The sequence below is a fragment of the Bos taurus genome, chromosome 9 (assembly GCF_002263795.3).
Source record: "Bos taurus isolate L1 Dominette 01449 registration number 42190680 breed Hereford chromosome 9, ARS-UCD2.0, whole genome shotgun sequence".
Classification (NCBI taxonomy): domain Eukaryota; kingdom Metazoa; phylum Chordata; class Mammalia; order Artiodactyla; family Bovidae; genus Bos; species Bos taurus.
Genome location: NC_037336.1, coordinates 103803470 through 103818540, shown reverse-complemented (window position 1 = coordinate 103818540; position 15071 = coordinate 103803470). Strand labels below are relative to the sequence as shown.

The 15071-nt window shown below is 52.8% G+C and overlaps 1 long non-coding RNA gene across 1 annotated transcript; it reads left to right on the top strand.

Annotated features, from left to right (window-relative positions):
* Positions 1-1106: 1106 nt before the first annotated feature.
* LOC132346156 (uncharacterized) lies at positions 1107-14447 on the top strand. The gene is made up of 3 exons (XR_009495902.1): positions 1107-1595; positions 9575-9779; positions 10248-14447. It is a non-coding gene; the product is annotated as an uncharacterized lncRNA (long non-coding RNA).
* Positions 14448-15071: the final 624 nt, after the last annotated feature.

The following is a 15071-nucleotide window of genomic DNA, read 5'->3' as shown; positions in this document are numbered from 1 at the left end:
AGTGCCAGCTGCAGTTAGCTTCTTCCACTTGCTCAGTGGGACTGGCGGGTGAGGAGGTGGGCTTCTGGGAGGACGGCCTGGGGGCGCCACATGAGCCTGCACAGGGTCCAGGTTTGCGGTCACCCAACAGTGCTGCCAGTGGAGCTTCGGTTTGGATCTTGATGCAAAAGTTTCCTTCAGCGCCACACCAGAGCCGTCGATGGACCGGGGAAGCCTGTGGGAGTGGGACAGAGGTGAGGAGCCTGCCACCCAAGGGCGTGTGTGGACCACGGGGACCCTGACTCAGTACAGAGGACCTTTGCAGACGGAGGAGCCTCTGGATGCTGGAAAAGGCCCAGATTCTCCTCAGGAGCCTCCACAAGGGCCAGCCCTGCCGACACCTTCATCTGCAGCCCAGGGAGGCCCTTCCCAGACCTCTGGCCTCAGCAGTGCCGAGCTGCTCAGTGCGATGGCTTGTGCCAGGGCAAGAGGAAGTGGGACTGCTGTGGGGGGCGGGGCTCACACCTGGGCTTTCTTCCACACGTGTCCGGGGCTCTGGGGCCTAGCATGTCTGGGAATATCCATCCGCTGCAGGAATCAGAGGTTGGGTGAATCTGAAGGGTCAGTGGGTGGGCTGCAGGGCTCCAGAAGCTGGGGTCAAGCTGGCCAGGTGGACACTGGCAGACAGGGAGGGACAGAAACAGGGGTGGTTAGGGCTTGCAATGGCTTAGAGAGAGATGATAACGGCCCTGACTCATTTCTAACTTGAAAAATTAAGTCCAATTATTGACCTGCTTGATCCTTTCCACGTGTGAGCTGACTTGATTTCAATCTGAGTGACCAGATTCCTCCTGAGAATCAAGGTGGCAGGAATCAGGGCCTCCTCTCCGTCCACGTAGCAACTTCTCCTGGCTTTTGTTTTCACTTCCACACCCTGCACCCCTCCTCTCCTGACATGGACGAAAGCTACCTCTCCTTGTCCCAGACATGAGGATCTTGCAGGGCCCTTGAGTCCAGAGAGGCCCCTCCTGTCACAGGCCAGCATCAGGCCCTCTTGGCTTCACTCAGCCCTCTTCTGATGACACAGGAGAGGGCGGGGCCCCCACTGATGGGCTCCGGGGAGGGCCTAAAAACTGAGGCGACCCCTCCCTGCACCTCCCGGGGGCACACGCCCTGGAGTCCAGCAGGGCTGGGCTGTGTGAGGGCGGTGTGCTGGTGGAGGGCTGAGCAGAGAAGACCTCAGGAAATTCTTTTTATGCTTGTCCTCAGGCACGGCTAAGGAGACAAGCCCACACCAGGCGGGTGAGGTGCCCACATCCAACCCAGCGCTTGACCACACACCGCACTGGACCTCACCTCTGGGGAAGGTCACATGGCTCAGGGCCTTGGAGGCGAACCCTCTGCTGCCTCCTGGAACGGGTCCTCTGCCTTTGGGGGCTTAGCTTCCCCCTGGTTCAGACAATGGCTGTTAACAGCCGGCTGTTAACCAGGACAGATGGATGGACGGACTGATGGCTGGGTTCCTGGAGCAACATTGGTGGGAAGATTCTTCTTCTGAAACAAACACTCAGGCTCTCAGAAGGTGGAACGCAATTGGCCCTAGCTTCATCCTGGCTGTAAGTTGATTTCTCATTCTTTAAGATTTCATCTAAAGCCCATAATTACTTCCCTGAATAGGCTTTTATACCCTAAATGGCCAGGCATCATATCCCCGGTCCTTTATCTTGATTAGAAATGAACCCCATATTTTAGTACATTTGCCGGCCAGCCCCTCACCTGCTGAATCAGCCGTCTGAACACAGCGCTTGTAGCCATAAGCCCTTCCGTTCGGGAAACAGTCACCCACGTGGCCGCCAAGCCCAGCCTCAGCCCTGTGTCCAGTTGCAGAACTGAGCATGCCCCTCCTCCCTGCTGGCCCCACAGCTTCTCTCTGGAGGCAGAAGCCCAGCCGTGGGGTCTGGTTTGGGAAGGTCGGAAGGATGAGGCATGCTGACCGCAGGAGTCAAGCCAACAGGAAAGACATCCCGTTTCCATGGCACCCCCGGTTTCAGGCGTCCTCACACCCATTTGTAGAAGGAGCATGACGTCAGCTGGCCCTTGGGGCCAGTGGGCTTCCTCTGGAGGGGAGCTGGCTTCTTTGGAAGGTCCTGGCAGGACACGGAGACAGGGCTCAGGGGACCCCGCCTGGGCCTCTAATGCAGGCTCACAGCCCAGGTTCTGTGGGGGCACCTCTCCTGTCGCCCCCCCTTCAGAGGGAGAGAGAGGCCCCTTCACTGCTCTGCTGTGCTGGGCTCCAGACATGACCTTGCATGAGTAAGTGAAGACATCTGTGACGGAGAGACTTACACGAACAAGTGGCCAGTTCAGTTTCCTTAATTCCCAGGATTGGACGTGAACTGGAAGAGGTGTGGTGCCCCCACCAAGGCGTGTGGGGCCTTGCGGTCTACACTCGTCAGGGCTCAAGCCAGGCTCCCAGCCGGGCTGGGAGGGAGGCGGGCCTGGAGCTCGTGGGCTCTGAGCACTGGGCAGAAGGCCTGCTTCCCTAGCGGAGAGACGCCCCGGGCTTGGAGGTTCCAGGGGACCGGCAGGCACGAGGGGGAGCCCGGGGCTCTCGCGCTCTCACGGGCACCCACCCTCTGTCTCGCGCGCTCAGGGCAGGCTGCGTTCCAGAACACACGCGGGGCACCAAGACCCAGCCCTTGGGCAGCATCGCCTCCTCCTCAAAGGCCTGGCTTGCTTGCAAGGCCACAGGGTCAGAGGAGACGGAGAAAGTCCGACTGCACAGGACAGACGATGGGCAGAGGAAAAAGCTGAGGCCAGACAGACAGACAGCAGTGTGTTCCTCACGGCTAGCGCCTTCAGGGGTTCAGATGCCTGTACACGGGCTTTTGTGGTGACAAGGGAGATTTGTTGTTGTTGTTGTTTAGTAGCTAAGTTGTGCCCATCTCTTTGCGACCCTATGGACTGTAGCCCACCAGGCTCCTCTGTCCATGGGATTCTCCATGCAAGAATACTGTAGTGGACAGCCATTTCCTTCTCCAGGGGATCTTTCCGACCCAGGGATGGAACATGCATCTTCTGCTGGTGGGGCCTCAAAGGAAAAGGGGTGGGAGTTGATCACAGCACCCCCTCTGATACAGAAAAGCTGGTGCAGGAGAGAAAGGAAGGAGCAGGGGCCCCCAGGACTGGGGAACGAGGACTGGCCCCTCCTCCGCTGCCCTTGCCCTGCGGAGGGTGTGAGCGCCTCTGGCAGTGCGCCTGGCACACTGTGCGTCACACCTGGGCAGGGTCCCCCACCTTCCTCTTTCTGGTTTTGGTTGTAAGACCCCCACCCACGGAGGACCCTGGGGCAGGAAAGGGGGGAGCTGTCCTGAGGGCAGGCAATCCCAGGGGATTCAAGGTCACAGTGGAAGCCACCTGGAGGCCTGACTTTAGGGGACATGAACACGAGCCTCTTTCGAAAATCTCTCAGCCCGCTTTCCTCTGCCCTCCAGCTCCCGAGGACTCAGGTAAGATGGATGGAAGGGGTCTCTGGGCCTCCCGGGTCAGAGGCAGCTCCTGCTGGAGCCCTGAGCCTGGGCCTCGGCCAGGCGCCGCCTGTGTCCCGCCGAGCAGAGCTGCTGACTCATCCTGGGTAATTAGGGCTCGTCAGGGATCCTGCCCTCGGGCTGAGCCCCTTTTTCCCTAATGGTGCAGCAGGTCACAGAGAAACACAGCAAGAGCAAGTCACCCGTGCGGTCCGTGCCCGGTGCCCACCAGGCCAGCCAGAGCGCAGTCCTCCAAGGTCGGAGCCGTCCGGGCAGGGCAGAGGAGGAGGTGGCAGGGGAGCCAGTCTCCAGGCTCAGGGGAGGGGCCGCAGACAGGCTCCGGGCAGCATGTGGAGCAGCCGCCCAAGTCTGGTCCTGCAGAAGTGACCTCTCTGAGCATGGGGCCTGGTGCACAGGTGGGTGGAAACCTGTGAGAATGGCTGCACCCTGGCTGGCGGGTCCCTGTAGCCCTACCGTGCCTTCTGACCCTTTCACCAGGGGCCTGTGAACCCCACCAGGGCTGGTTGAGGCTCCCCGGGCACCCTCAGACTACCGACTGCATCATCCAGAAGGATGGAGGAGCTGGCCGCACTGGACCTGCAAGGGAAAGATGCTGGGGGCGCCCACTGAGTGGACGGCTCTGCCCAAGCCCAGATGGCCTGTCGGCCTTGGAAGGAGGAGGGGCTTTGTAAAGAGGGGACCCCTTGGGCCCGAAGGTGTAAAGTACAGCTTTCAGGGAACACGCGGCTGCCTTGCTGCAGGCCCGCACTCTTTCTACACCCATACTCCAGCCAGGCCTCTTTCAGCCAATCTGCCCAAGGTTTGGCCAGAGGAACCAGCCAAACACATTCCCTCAGGCCCATCTTAGCCCCAGAGGGCAGACATGGGCTGGTCGCAGACTGCAAGGGCCGCAGCGATGGGGACTCAGTCCGCATGGCGCATTTCCTAAGGGAGGGATCTTGGCCTCAAGGGGCACCTAGCCTTGCCCAGCGCTCGAGACCAACTGATGACCAACCGAGCTTTTTAAAGTAAGTTTTCATGTAAATAATTCAGATAAGTGAGAAAAGTCCCCATTCTCACCTCAAAAATGAAGATCACCCAGATTTTCCTGGTGAGTGGGGTGAAGTCGACTTCTGTTTCAGCTGAGCTGAGGGTCAGGGCTGGTCACTCGAGTGCACTTTGCTGGCCCTTCCAGCCAGAGGCGCTGACGGAGCCTCGGGGTCACAGGAGGCGTCCCTCTGACCCCGTGACAAAGAGCCACAGAAACCAGGACAGACAGAACCACGCGCATTCCTCTGCAGACACCTGTCTGCGCTCCTTCCCCAGGGTGTCTAAGTACCAGGCGTTGCCCAGGAAGTGCCGGCTTGTCTGTGCCGCCACTGGGCTGGGTGCCTTGGTCTTTGGGCCAGTCCTCAAGTCCGTGGGCTCCCAGCTCCCAAACTCAATCAGCAATGGCCGACATAGCTCTCTCCTGGGCCCCCACGTGGCCTGCATACTTCCACCTTTCAGGAGGCTGCCCGGCTGTCCACGTCACGGCGAGGCTGGATTATTCATCCACTTCCCATATTCACGGCCCTCTCTTCCTCAGGGGAATTTACCGCTCATATATTTTTAAGAAAAATATACAAAAATATGGGATTGCCTTGCGGCTCAGCTGGTAAAGAATCCACCTGCAATGCTGGAGACATGGGTTCGATCCCTGGTTTGAGACAATCCCCTGGAGAAGGGAAAGGCTACTCACTCCAATATTCTGGTCTGGAAAATCCCATGGATGTTTATGAGGTTGCAAAGGGTCAGACATGACTGAGCAACTTTCACTTCACTTCATACAAATATTTGTCTTCTTTAAAAAAAAAAAACCTTAAAAAGCAAAGAAAACAAAAGCAAAAATAGACAAATGGGACCTAATTAGACTTAAAATATTTGGTACAACAAAGAAAACCACTCACAAAATGCAAAGATAACATACTGAATGGGAAAAAATATTTTATTTTTTTTTTAATTTTATTTTATTTTTAAACTTTACATAATTGTATTAGTTTTGCCAAATATCAAAATGAATCCATCACAGGTATACATGTGTTCCCCATCCTGAACCCTCCTCCCTCCTCCCTCCTCCCTCCCCATACCATCCCTCTGGGTCGCCCCAGTGCACCAGCCCCAAGCATCCAGTATCGTGCATGGAACCTGGACTGGCATCTCGTTTCATACATGATATTTTACATGTTTCAATGCCATTCTCCCAAATCTTCCCACCCTCTCCCTCAGAGTCCATAAGACTGTTCCATACATCAGTGTCTCTTTTGCTGTCTCGTACACAGGGTTATTGTTATCATCTTTCTACATTCCATATATATGCGTTAGTATACTGTATGGATGTTTTTCCTTCTGGCTTACTTCACTCTGTATAATAGGTTCCAGTTTCATCCACCTCATTAGAACTGATTCAAATGAATTCTTTTTAATGGCTGAGTAATACTCCATTGTGTATATGTACCCCAGCTTTCTTATCCATTCATCTGCTGATGGACATCTAGGTTGCTTCCATGTCCTGGCTATTATAAACAGTGCTGCGATGAACATTGGGGTACACGTGTCTCTTTCCCTTCTGGTTTCCTCAGTGTGTATGCCCAGCAGTGGGATTGCTGGATCATAAGGCAGTTCTATTTCCAGTTTTTTAAGGAATCTCCACACTGTTCTCCATAGTGGCTGTACTAGTTTGCATTCCCACCAACAGTGTAAGAGGGCTCCCTTTTCTCCACACCCTCTCCAACATTTATTATTTGTAGACTTTTGGATCGCAGCCATTCTGACTGGCATGAAATGGTACCTCATAGTGGTCTTGATTTGCATTTCTCTGATAATGAGTGATGTTGAGCATCTTTTCATGTGTTTGTTAGCCATCTGTATGTCTTCTTTGGAGAAATGTCTATTTAGTTCTTTGGCCCATTTTTTTATTGGGTCATTTATTTTTCTGGAGTTGAGCTGTAGGAGTTGCTTGTATATTTTTGAGATTAGTTGTTTGTCAGTTGCTTCATTTGCTATTATTTTCTCCCATTCTGAAGGCTGTCTTTTCACCTTGCCGATAGTTTCCTTTGATGTGCAGAAGCTTTTAAGGTTAATTAGGTCCCATTTGTTTATTTTTGCTTTTATTTCCAATATTCTGGGAGGTGGGTCATAGAGGATCCTGCTGTGATGTATGTCAGAGAGTGTTTTGCCTATGTTCTCCTCTAGGAGTTTTATAGTTTCTGGTCTTATGTTCAGATCTTTAATCCATTTTGAGTTTATTTTTGTGTATGGTGTTAGAAAGTGTTCTAGTTTCATTCTTTTACAAGTGGTTGACCAGATTTCCTAGCACCACTTGTTAAAGAGATTGTCTTCAATCCATTGTATATTCTTGCCTCCTTTGTCAAAGATAAGGTGTCCATATGTGCGTGGATTTATCTCTGGGCTTTCTATTTTGTTCCATTGATCTCTATCTCTGTCTTTGTGCCAGTACCATACTGTCTTGATAACTGTGGCTTTGTAGTAGAGCCTGAAGTCAGGTAGGTTGATTCCTCCAGTTCCATTCTTCTTTCTCAAGATCACTCTGGCTATTCGAGGTTTTTTGTATTTCCATACAAATTGTGAAATTATTTGTTCTAGCTCTGTGAAGAATACCGTTGGTAGCTTGATAGGGATTGCACTGAATCTATAAATTGCTTTGGGTAGTATACTCATTTTCACTATATTGATTCTTCCAATCCATGAACATGGTATATTTCTCCATCTATTAGTGTCCTCTTTGATTTCTTTCACCAGTGTTTTATAGTTTTCTATATATAGGTCTTTAGTTTCTTTAGGTAGATATATTCCTAAGTATTTTATTCTTTCCGTTGCAATGGTGAATGGAATTGTTTCCTTAATTTCTCTTTCTGTTTTCTCATTATTAGTGTATAGGAATGCAAGGGATTTCTGTGTGTTGATTTTATATCCTGCAACTTTACTATAGTCATTGATTAGTTCTAGTAATTTTCTGGTGGAGTCTTTAGGGTTTTCTATGTAGAGGATCATGTCATCTGCAAATAGTGAGAGTTTTACTTCTTCTTTTCCAATTTGGATTCCTTTTATTTCTTTTTCTGCTCTGATTGCTGTGGCCAAAACTTCCAAAACTATGTTGAATAGTAATGGTGAAAGTGGGCACCCTTGTCTTGTTCCTGACTTTAGAGGAAATGCGGAAAAAATATTTTCATATGATCCAGTCAAATAGGAATCATATGCAGATTGTATAAATAGCTTATACAACAACTCAATATCAAAAAACAAACAACTCTATTAAAAAACGGGCTGAAGACCTGAGTAGACATTTCCCCAAAGAAGACATACAGATGGCCAACAGGTGCTAGTCATCAGGGAAATGCAAAAAAAAAACAAAAAAAATCACACAATGAGATATCACCTCATACCTGTTGGGATGGTCATCATCAGAGGACCACAGACAACAGAAGCTGGGGGTAATGTGGAGAGAAGCTGCTGCTGCTGCTGCTAAGTCGCTTCAGTCGTGTCCGACTCTGTGTGACCCCAGAGACGGCAGCCCACCAGGCTCCCCCGTCCCTGGGATTCTCCAGGCAAGAACACTGGAGTGGGTTGCCATTTCCTTCTCCAATGCATGAAAGGAAAAGTGAAAGTGAAGTCTCTCAGTCGTGTCTGACTCTTAGCGACCCCATGGACCGCAGCCCAGCAGGCTCCTCCGTCCATGGGATTTTCCAGGCGAGAGTACTGGAGTGGGGTGCCATTGCCTTCTCCTGTGGAGAGAAGGAAACCCATCTAAACTGCTCAGTTCAGTTCAGTCACTCAGTCGTGTCCGACTCTCTGTGACCCCATGGACTGCAGTACACCAGGCCTCCCTGTCCATCACCAACTCCCGGAGCTTGTTCAAACTCATGTCCATCGAGTTGGTGATGCCATCCAACCATCTCATCCTCTGTTGTCCCCTTCTCCTCCTGCCTTCAATCTTTCCCTGCATCAGGCTGTTTTCAAGTGAGTCAATTCTTCGCATCAAGTGGCCAAAGTATTGGAGTTTCAACTTCAGCATCAGTCCTTCAAATGAATATTCAGGACTGATTTCCTTTAGAAGTGACTGGTTGGATCTCCTTGCAGTGCAAGGGACTCTCAAGAGTCTTCTCCAACACCACAGTTCAAAAGCATCAATTCTTCGATGCTCAGCCTTCTCTGTGGTCCAACTCTCACATTCATACACGATGACTGGGAAAACCAGAGCTTTGACAAGATGGACCTTTGTCAGCAAAGTAATGTCTCTGCTTTTTAATATACTGTCTCAGTTGGTCATAGCTTTTGTTCCAAGAAGCAAGTGTCTTCTAATTCTATGGCTTCACTCACCATCTGCAGTGATTTTGGAGCCCAAGAAAATCAAGTCTGTCACTGTTTCCATTGTTTCCCTATCTATTTGCCATGAAGTGATGGGACCAGATGCCATGATCTTAGTTTTTTAAATGTTAAGTTTTAAGCCAGCTTTTACACTATATTATACCTCAATAAAAAAAAAAAGAATCCAGGCATTTCTAATTTCACAATTCAAGTGTGATCAGAAACAAAGTGTCAAGTGGCAGATATGAGGTGCATTTTGGCAAGCTGTCCATTTCTGACTCCTGGGCTGTGCCTGCCAAGGGCTGCTGGTGCCACCCGGGTTCTTCTGTCCATCCGTCTCCCTTTTCACCTGCCTGTGCTTTGCTCACAGCATTTCTGAACGTGGCAGCAGAGTCCAGCGATGAGCACCCCAGGAAAGGGCGTCTGCTTCTGTGAGGTGCCCTCGGGGTCTGGCAGTTCCCCACCTCCACGCAAGCCCCTGCCCTCCAGCTCCACCGGGCTCCTCGGCGAATCCCAGGGGTGGGGGCGTCATCTGAACCCCTCCTCTCAGCAGGAGGACTGTGCTGCCACTGTCCCACCCAGTGACCCTGGTCAAGCTGAGTCGGCTGGCTTCACTGCACACCAGGGATTGTGCAGATGATGTCACGGAACATTCTGGAATCTGGGTGTATTTATTGCAGCGCTTCCTTCTCGTCCAACAGCTGCTGGCCTGGCCCGCCCTCTCACACAACTCCAGGGAAGGCCTCCTGGAGCTGAGCAGCTGGACACAATCCCACTGCGTCTCAGCAGCACCCTGATACTCAGAGGAAGATGCTAATGTTTAAAGAACACCCAGACATTCCGACTTACACTGAGGCACTTGGGAATATCTGGGCAGGAAGTTTTAAGAAGCTTGGTCTCAACTGGGTATGAATTTGCAGGAGAGAGTCCAACCTGGCGGGGGCTGGAGTGGTGGACCTGGGCTCTGCGCTGGATCCCAGCAGCTCCCACCGAAGTGTCCCCTGCCTGACCAGGGCCCTCTCCCTGTCCCAGGAGAGTGGCCTTGACTGCACACTCCCTGAGTTAAACCCAGATGCCTCTCGTGCCCACACCTGACCCGTCCAGGCTGCATCTGTCAGGGCGCCGTCTTCCTGCTGCGAGCTTGGGGGTCTGGAGCCAACCTTCACACAAACCTGCAGGGGTCCCCACCCCCTGCCGCTGCCCAGACAGACCCTCGCCCTGCTGGGCCCAGGCCATGGGGACCCTCCAGCCTCGGCAGGGCGTTGAGGGGTGGTGGTTCTCAGACAGCTGCCCTTTCCATAGTCTGTTCCCTAAACAACACACCTGACTTCTAGGATCTTCTCATGAGCCCCGCTGTTTGTTTTGCTTTTAAAGAACAGCACACCCGCCCCGCAGCCTGAGCTGACCAGCGTGGGTACGGTCCCAGGAGGCACCTCTGCTGCTGTGTTACACCTGCTGCAGCTTGGAGATGGAGGCAGACTCCCCACCCCGAGGCTTCGGTGGGTGAGCAGCGAAGCCCCCCGTTACATCATGAGCCTGCCACATGCAGCTGCAGATGGCTTTGCTTTCTAAAGGGAAGGCAGACGGCTCCACGTCTCTGCGGGGGCTTCCTCTTGCGGTCAGCATGAGGCGGACTGACCAAACCACCAAGACAGAAGAGGCAAGACGGACCTTTAATAGGAAAATGGGACCCACTGTTCTGACACTGCGTCCCTTCCCCTTTCCCAAGGAGACCCGTGTGTTCTCTCGTGTGTTGTCAGAGTACGGTAACCGCAAACAGAGAGAGAAAAATGTACCTAGAAGTCCTCTGTCAAGATGACAGGACCTGGATTCTAAGAAAAATGAAAACAAACAGATGAGAGGACTTACAATAACAAGGCAGGGGGTCATGGGACCTCAGACGCTTCTGAGAAAAAAGAGGGCTTTTCTCTCCCCTCCCACCCCTGTCTCACGTGGGTGCTGATGGGCCCTGGCCGGGTGCTCATGGGCCCTGGCTGGGTGCTGATGGGCCCTGGCTGGGTGCTGATGGGCCCTGGCTGGGTGCTAATGGGCCCTGGCTGGGTGCTGATGGGCCCTGGCTGGGTGCTCATTGGGTGCTTGTGGGCCCTGGCTGGGTGCTCGTGGGCCCTCACTGGGTGCTCATCAGCCCTCGCTGGGTGCTCACAGGCCCTGGCTGGGTGCTCACGAGCCCTCACTGGGTCCTCACTGGGCCCTTGCTGGGTACTCATGGGCCCTGGCTGGGTGCTCATGGTCCCTCACTGGGTGCTCACAGGCCTTCCCTGGTTGCTCACGGGCCCTCCCTGGGTGCTCATGGGCCCTCGCTGGGTGCTCACTGGGCCCTCGCTGGGTGCTCATAGGCCCTCCCTGGGTGTTCTCTCCCAGCATTACTCCTCAGCAGTGGAGACACACCATGAATGAATCTGAAAATGTTTTGAATCCACCCGGGGCTGGCATCCCAGAGGGAAGATAGAAAGTGGACGAGTGAACGTGTCCTGATGGCTGAGGCAGGTGTGGGGGTTTGGGAAGGTGTGGGCAATGCAGAGGGGAGCTGCTGTCAGCACCCCACAGAAGGGGGCTGGGAGGAGTAGGTGGCGAGCTCAGTGTGAACACACAGGTGCCTGGGAGGGTCTGGTCTGGGTGGGCAGGGCCTGAGCTGTACGTGAAATGTGGGATCCTCTGGACAAGATGCGGGGTTGGGGTGCTGAGGGTGAAGGGAAGCGGCCTGGGGAGGAGGATAGGGGGCAGGGGCTTGGAGCTGAGGCCGCGTGGCCGGGGCCAGAGCTGCAAGCCCAGGGCCGAGATCCAATTGCAGGTGTCAGGACAAAGGTCAGGACTGAGGACTGCCCAGGAGAGCCAAGGGCTGACGCCCGAAGAGAACTGACTTGAAACAGAGCAGGGTGGGGAGGCAGTGGGCTGATGGGAAAGGCAGGCCCAGGACAGGTGGCCACCCTCAGCAGACAGAAGCCCGTGCATCCTCAGCACGCAGGCAGAAGCCCGTGTGCTCTCAGGCAGCTCAGCTTCTCCAGGAACGGGGAGCGTGGCTGTAGCAGCGACAGGCCCGCTGGGAATGCCCGCTGGGACCTGTCCTGCGGGGAAGGCGCGTCCCGGGGCTGCAGGAAGGGGCGGGGTGGGTGGCGGTTCAGATGCAGAAGAGGGGGCTACTTAGGCGGCCGGGTTTATGGTCAGGGATTCGGGAATTTTTTTCTACTACTTGAAATGCTTCTTAAATAGAAAATAAGCAACAATGGCCACTACTTTAAAATCAACTTATGAAAGCATTCTCTTTGGTAGGATACGCCTGTGCTCAGTCGTGCTCAGCCACTTTAGTCCTGTCCAGTTCTTCACGACCCCGTGGACTGTAGCCCACCAGGCTCCTGTCCATGGGGTTTCCCAGGCAAGAGTATTGGAGTGGGTTGCCATTTCTTTCTCCAGGAGTTTGCTCAAATTCATGTCCATTGAGTCAGTGATGCCATCCAACCATCTCATCCTCTGTCATCCCTTTCTCCTCCCGCCTTCAACCTTTCCCAGGTTCAAGGTCTTTTCACTGAACCAGTTCTTCCCATCTGGTGGCCAAAGTATTGGAGCTTCAGCTTCAACATCAGTCCTTCCAATGAATATTCAGGGTTGATTTCCTTTAGGATTGACTGGTTTGATCTCCTTGTTGTTCAAGGGACTTTCAAGAGTCTTCTCCCACACCACAGTTTGAAAGCATCAATTCTTGGGTGCTCAGCCTTCTTTATGGTCCAAATCTCACATGACTACTAGAAAAACCACAGCTTGGCATGAAGTTTTTGGTGGAAATAATTCCTTCACATAACTTTTAGGTATTATGTTAGGTATCTAGTATTGCTCTTGATAAGGCCAACACCACTAAAATAATAGTCATTTTGGAATAATTTTAGATTTACAGAACAGTTGCAAAGATAGTATAAGGTTCCTACGCCCTCCCTCAGCCTCCTTTTCTCAACATCTGAGACGATGACCAGGATGCATTTGTCAACTCTAAGGAAGCTGCCTGGCACACGAACTCCACTCCTGACTTTACTGGGACTTCACCATTTTCCCTTCTCCGATCTCATCCAGGGCCATGGTGCATGGTCACGGTTCCCTCAGCTCTACTGAGCTGGGGCAGCTCCTCAGTCCTTTTTTTTTTAATGACTTGGATAGTTCTGAGGAGTTCTGTTTGGGGCTTTTGTAGAATGTAAGTGTGTCTGATGTTTTCCTCATGGTTACACTGGGGTCATGAGTTCTCGGGAAGAGAGTCACCGAGAAGTACCCTTCTTATCACACCTGACGGACGACTGCTTCCACCTGTGGAGTGGCGCCTGCTCACCTGGCCAAGCTAGCGCGTGGGGCCACCGCTACCCTCACTCCAGGTGCTTCAGATGGACTTGCCTGTTTGTTTTTGTCTCTGGAAAATCCAGTTTTGACTCCTAATATTTTTACATGATAATTGGCATTGCCAAACTCCTGTGTGACATTTAGGATTTTCTTTCTTTTTATTGTTTTTTTAATCTTTTTTTTTTTTTTAACTTTACAATGTTGTATTGTTTGGCCATATATCATCATGAATCCACCACAGGTGTACAAAAGGGTCACTACTATTACAGCTCTAATGGACATCCTCCTTCGTTACCTTTCCCTTTGGGGTTGGGTTACTGCCTTAGACCAAGCACAGCAAAGGGAACATTGATGAACTCGTTCTAAACTGCTGGAGAGTTGCAGCCTCATGATCTAACATTTCTCTAAGCAGACAGAGCTCCTCAACCCCCAGGGTTGGTCATAAGCAGGCGGACCCAGAGGAGTTCTTGGAATAGAGCAGGTCTGCCCAGGCTTCCTGGAGGAGGAGAGGGCAGGGCTCGTGAGGGGAGGCCGGGACAGAAGGGGCCAGGTCCGCACAGGAGGGCAGACACTGACCCCCGCTCTGTGGAGAGGCAGCGGCAGCGCTCTGCGTGCACAAGGAGGTCTGGGGGCCAAGGTCACCGTTTTGCTCTACTGATGGCGAGAAAGAAACAGAAAGGTGAAGCCGTGTTTTCAGGGAGCAGCACCCACCGGGATGCTGGGAAGCGAGGGTGACCCCCGGCCTCAGCCTGCTCCCGAGTGGACGGCCTGGGCTGCTTGTGGATGGACTCTCTGTCCCTTCATGTCTGCCTCTCTCAGGAGCCAGGAGAAGGCCCGCCAGGATCCAGGGGCCCTGGAGCAACATCAAAAGAGAGACGTCCCCGTGAAGAGAAACAGGCCTGACCTTTGCTCAGTCAGGCCTCTGTCAGGGGTCACATCTGCGGAAAAACAGGAAGGTCTTGGGAGATCCCCTGGGAAGAGCACCGTGATGTCAACCTGCCTGGGATCCTGAGCCCCTGTGTCGAAGTCTGAGGGCTTCTGGATCGAAGATACCAGGCCGGCTTCCGAGGGCGAGGCTGACAGTGTTTGCTGATGGAGCGGCTGCACGTCCAGACAGGCGCTCAGAGCCTAGAGTCTCGCCAAGTAGTCCTCACCCCACTCCACATCCTTCTCCAAGCCCCACCTTTTCTGAGTTAGTTTATATTTAAAAACAAAATAAAACTAAGAAAAACAGAGGTACCGCTCCTCCCCCGCCCCGGCCCCGGAAAACCACGGCTCCCAGGGGTTGGAGTGGACCTGGGCCCTGACCCCTGTCTGACGGAGTCTGGGTCTGAAATCCTGTTTATGGCCACGGGGCCTTTTCATGTTGAGGAAGCAGTTTGTTGTCCAAAATAGCTGCTGCAGGAATGGCTGTATTTTTAGGAGCAGGAAGGGCTGGGGCTGAACTTGTGCGTTTATGGCCTGCTAGCTTCCTATTGTCCTCAAAGGCAGTTCAGTCAGGTCACAGGGAGCAAGAACCATCATCTGGAATCAAGTGTCCCGGGGGTGTCCTTTGTCTTCCTGAAGCTCCCTTTCTCCCTGGAGGATTTATTATCCTGTTATCTTATGATTTCTCACCCACGGTCCTGGTCATTAGCAATATTATTTGGCAAAACTAGTAAACAGTCCAAAAAATCTCAGGAGAATTAAAAACACGGAGCTCGTGCTAAAACACAACTCAAGTGGGAGCACCGGCTTAGCACCTCTGCTGGACACGAGGACGTGTGGTCCAAGTCAGCCTCATCCGGGACCAGGAGACTTGGGTTGGGAGGAATTTCGGGCAGGGCTGTTCATCAGAGCAATGGCCTAGGATGCCAG